We start from the raw sequence: 5,426 nt of genomic DNA, 5'->3' as shown, positions 1-5,426 counted from the left end.
TTTAGACCTCTATAAATGGCCTTTGCCTTCTAATTCTTTCCTCTACAGTAGAACCCCAGACCTCAACACTGATCCATTTTAGAAGGAGAGTCGAGATGTGATGCAGTCATGTTCTGAATCAATTTTTCCCATAAGAAATAACTGAAAATGGATTAATTTGTCTTGACCACCAAGATTTTACCCTAACCTTGCCTTTTTATACAAAACATTACACAGAAATTTCCAATTAAATAAGTTCAGAGTTAAATAATATTATTTAAATAAGAAACACAACGTTAAAACAGTGTTTAACACCTGCAGTATGGCCCATACCTTGAGATCAATGAGTATCTGGATCTGTGAACACGATGTGGAGAGGAGGTATATAGAGAGATTCATTGGGTAGAAGGGGAATTCCCTTCCATAAAATAAACTGGCAGCTGCTTTTCAGGAGTTAGTTTTTTCCCCTTCTTTTTTTTTTTTTCCCCACTAGGACCTGGCTGGCTTTTCCTAAAAAAAAAATCTGTCAAATGTGGTCTGCTGTTGGCGTTTCCTTAACTGTTTTCTAAAAAGGTTTACTAAATGATCATCAACAATATCGATCACATGGTTAACCAATTCCTTATCATGATGATTCTTTTCCAAAAAACCCTCTTTCTTAGGATCAATGATTTTATCCACAAACAGTTAAAACACTAAGAAAAGTATAGCAAAACAATTGGAACGCAGCTGCAAAAGGTTTCAACAAGGCCTATTAACAATGCCAACTAACGCCTAGTGAGGAGGACACACGAACTGCTTTTGTTTATAAAAATCACGTGCGTCAGGTCGGATTCCGATGTTTTGTTCAATCTCCAATGCAGAATTTTCTCCACATTTTGCATTAAAACATGATGATGTCGAGGACTGATCTGGTCACATATCGGGGTGCTGTACTGCACACACAACCACACCCTTCAAGGGTGTGTATGTGGGGGGGGGCAGCCAGGGAGGGAGGGCAGAAAAGCAAAGGCAAGACCTCAAGTCTCTCTCTCTGGTTCCATCTCCACCCCCTTCCCTTGTCACCCCCATTCCCCGAGATGGCTCTTCTCGCCCTCCTTTGGTTCCACCACCCCTCCTTTCCTGGTCTTTCCACATGTCTTGCCACACTTTCCAGAGCGAGCCCCTTTTTGTCTGTAAGAACGTACTCTCAAAAGCTTCGTTTTCACTCATAAAAGTTTACTCTGACTTGCAATCGTGCCTCCGCCTTGCAAATTCTTTCTACTTAGAAGCAAGAGCAGAAGAAACCCATCCCCAAACCTAACCTTCAGACTCCTGGAACCTCAGCGTTTCCCGTTCTGTACATAACGTCACCGTGAGTTGGAGCGAACTGAATGTCGACCAACAGCGTCTTCTTCATCAGGTGCTCTGGAGGGCCTTTAGGAGATCTTTGTTGAAGGCTAGCCTTTCAAGAATTCCTCTCATTCCTATCGTGCTCACGGGATATGGGCTATCTGGAGACTAACGTAAGCCATCTGCGTGCACGTCCCAGCGTGGTGATCACAAATGATTACAAACTGGTGGTTTAAGCACAGCTATTTATCAGCTCCTTATACTGGAGGTGAGGAGTCCCAAACACCTTTTGTCAGTAGGCCAGAGCAGGATCCAGCTGAAGTTGCTTGGGGGAAACTTTTTATTTTCTTTCTCTGGCCTCCTCTCTCCCAGTGTCCCTGGGCATGTAAACATCACTTCATGTGGATAACTTTCTTTTGCATTTCGCTCGTGTGTCCTCCTTTGAAGGACAGATCGGACGAGGATACAATGTGCTTCTGGACAACCTCATGCTAACTGATACCCTGTTATCAAACAAAAAACATATTCAAAGGTACCAAATTAAAAACTAGAACATAGTCTTTTGTGGGGTGGGGGTGGGGCTGGGGGCACAATTTAATCCCGGGTAGAAAGAAAGAGATAAACATATTCAAAGGTACCAAATTAAAAACTAGAACATGGTCTTTTGTGGGGTGGGGCTGGGGGCACAATTTAATCCCAGGTAGAAAGAAAGAGTATCTACCGTTCATTCACACAATAAATGCAAAAGAGTTATGGGCTATGTTTTTCTGAGCATAGCAACCTTTGACAGAGTAGTTAGTAAACGTGGGCAACCCGGGAGAGGCCGATCACCATTTCCTGATGTATAGGTGGCAGCTCCTTTGAGGTGCTGAGACAGGCTGCCCGAGAACAAGAACTATGAGAACTAGAGTTTATATGGCCAACCAGTTGTAAAATTCAGTCTCTGTTCCTTCAGAGAGAGAGAGAGAGAGGAGAGAGAGAGAGAAATTATTCCTAGACAGTGACAGCAGATACAATTAATTAGGAACATGCCAAGTAGATGTCTCTAATTTAAAGAGTGAATGTCAAAGAAATATATGGGAGAATTCTGGACAAAGCCCTGGTCCACTAATCTTGGAAGCATGTAAGATTTGAGTTCCCATTAGGCTGGAAACATTGTGCTAGGGACTACAGGAAATAAAAGATGAGACAGTCGCTTCCCTTTAATAGGCTACGATGCAAAGGTGGTGGGATGGGCTAAAACGAAATTAAGTGCACAAAGAACAACTCAAGAAGTAATTTCTAGCAATTGGAATAAGAATCACACTAAGGTAACCATGCACATTCTTACTCAACAGTTCCAAAGAGTCAACTGTGGATAGTTCACACTCCAAATATTAGTATCTGATTAAGAATATTAACTATTTCATAATATAGTTAATCTAAGTGGTTTTCATAACTAGCTGTATGTTCTTCCCTGGGCAGGCCACTGAGGCTTTCTGGTGTTGTCTGAAATTGCTCCTGAATAAGGAAGTGAAATTGCTGAGCTCTGCATTTCCTTAAAACATTAGGATTCTAAGGTATTCTAAGCAATGATAATAGAAATCAAATGTAATTATCCCTGATCTAATTATGGTGTAATTAGGAAGCAGATGATGTGAGAGTGATAATGCTCACTGATGATTTCCCTCCATGCTGGTCCTCCCTCCTGCACAACCTGCTTTCCTAAGTGGATCTGGAGTTCAGAGCAGCACAGTGATTGCAAGGCATTGTTATTTGGACCCCACTGTCTGCTAAGTAGCATTCGATGAATCACGTGAAACGCTGACTCATCAGCTGCCAAAGGCTTCATTCAGAAGAAAAAATGTCCATTCAAATCAGACAGACTAACATTCAGAATATCACTGTTCTCAAGCCTGCCTTGTAGAATGGGACTCGAGGGAGACAAGAGCCCATTTTTCTTCCTTCAGTATTTTAGGGATTGCCTTTTGTTTGTTGGAGAAAGTTGTAGACATTTATTTTAAATTATGATCATTTTGGAATATCAAGATATATTCCAAACTGAGGGCACAAAAAACCAAAGAACCTTTAACTGTATCGGAGAAAGATATGATTCTCCAGGTAAAAGTCAAATATACATGTACTTACGATTTGGGGGGCATGTAAATAAAATCAAAACTGTATTTTCCCTGTACCAAGAGATACTACGACAAAGGGGTAGTCCAGAAATTATTTCTGTGAAAGACTACTTCATGACACTCCCCACAAGAATGTTATTTACTTTTCCTGTCAGAAAAGCTATTTCGAATAGAAAAGCCTAAGAGGCACTGTGTGATTTGTTAATTAAAAACAATAATTTAATGTGTCATCCCCAGGAAAGAATTGTGGTCTGAGGTTCCAGTACTCTCAAGTTGGCTAATCAGATACAAAGTCCTTTCTAGTCATGGTGATTGCAAAGGACAGTGCCTGGCTCCGTCACAATGGAGGTGTCAGGTCACAGTTATTAGTGTTCAGCAGAAACTATTCACTAGTTATTTGTCAAGATGAACATTTCTAATCTTGTTTTTAGAGGCATCCACGATGGTAATGATGCAGAATCAGGTTTTTCTAACACATCTTAAACAAAATCATCTAAGCAACCATCTCCTCTGACTGTAGGCAAAATACACCCTCCATGCAAATTCTTCTTGTACTTCTATATCTCTATCTACCTGTTTATCTCTTTAATATATCGATCAATCGATAAAATAGATATACAAATATGTCATATCAATTAATGTTCTATATTAATGAGAAGTCATATACAAACCTAGAAAATGAGTCCCTACAGAAGGAGAAAAATGATTTTACTCTATCTACTCTAAAAAATTTACTCTGTCTGCTCGAGTATAAGCCAACTCGACTATCCGCCGAGGCACCTAAGTTTACCACAAAAATTGCCTAAAAAGTGTGCTGAAAAACTGGGCTTATCCTCGCGTATATATGGCATGTGTGTTTTTGATACATTGGAGTTGGATAAAGACCCCACATACTGCCCTGAAATAATATTCAAACCTTAAACACAAACCAAAATGTTTCTTAAATGTCCACTTTGAAACAAACAACAGGTTAAGTAAGTTAGTCAGTATGTACCTTGAGTATTTTGTGTTTTCCAAAATTTTTCTATGGGGATCAAATTGACGTGAGTGTTTGAAGTAGTCAGATGAGCAGTTTTGGCCACAGTAACTAGATATTGATTGTTGTGAAGTCATTTGGAATGTGATATAGAGAATGGTTATACAGACAGCTTGAGCAATTAAAACAACACAACTGAATTTTCCCTATAGAGCCTGTTGAAACAGTAGATCCTCTTGCAGTGTATATTCTCAGGAAAATAAAATACACATTTTCCCCTTCTCAATACTAGACATCCATTTGAAGATGTCTCTATGCTGAGCTCGTACTTTGAAATTTTAGTGCTCTCTTTGATGCTACAGCTTCTCTCATAGGTCTCCACACTCTCAGTTTTTCCAAACCTATGGAAAAAATGGTTGTTTTTTCTCTATAACTTAGGATAATAAAGTTATCACTGAGAAATTTTACCTGGGACTTAGGTTATAAATAAAACATGTCAGGAAACTCATTATCCATCACATCATCGAAATACCACTCTAGTTAAGAGAATGATAAACCTTTCTATTCCCAGGCTGTGAGAAAAGAAAGAGAAAAAAAAGTTAAATAAGAAATGTCCAGAGCCACCGTGGAAATGTCCAGATCAATCATTTTCTACCACCACTGGGTTTTGAAAAATTCATGCGTGTTGAAGACTGTGTGTTATCTCTTAAAATGAAGTTTTCTTTATGTTCCCTATCAAATACAGATGTTTCAATTCATACTGTACAAATTTCATTGTATGTATTTTGTGCATGTCTGCTGGTCCCCATTTTTAAACTGTAACATAGGGTGATATATTATTTCTTCTTTCTAAAACCAATAGTAATATAGAATGGTATGTTATTGCTTCCATTAAAACTAGTCTAGACTAGAACATTTGTTTGATATCACTGAGGTATGTCTTAAAGAGTCATTCACAAATTAGATTTCAGAGAAAGTAAATGCACTAAATGGTCATTCCTAACATTTATGGAAAAATGAAA

Source organism: Echinops telfairi, unplaced genomic scaffold (genome assembly GCF_000313985.2).
Source record: "Echinops telfairi isolate 266 unplaced genomic scaffold, ASM31398v2 ScPeMD7_31;HRSCAF=116, whole genome shotgun sequence".
NCBI classification, from domain to species: Eukaryota; Metazoa; Chordata; class Mammalia; order Afrosoricida; family Tenrecidae; genus Echinops; species Echinops telfairi.
The sequence above is the reverse complement of the archived record's forward strand: the minus strand, read 5'-3'. Positions refer to the sequence as shown.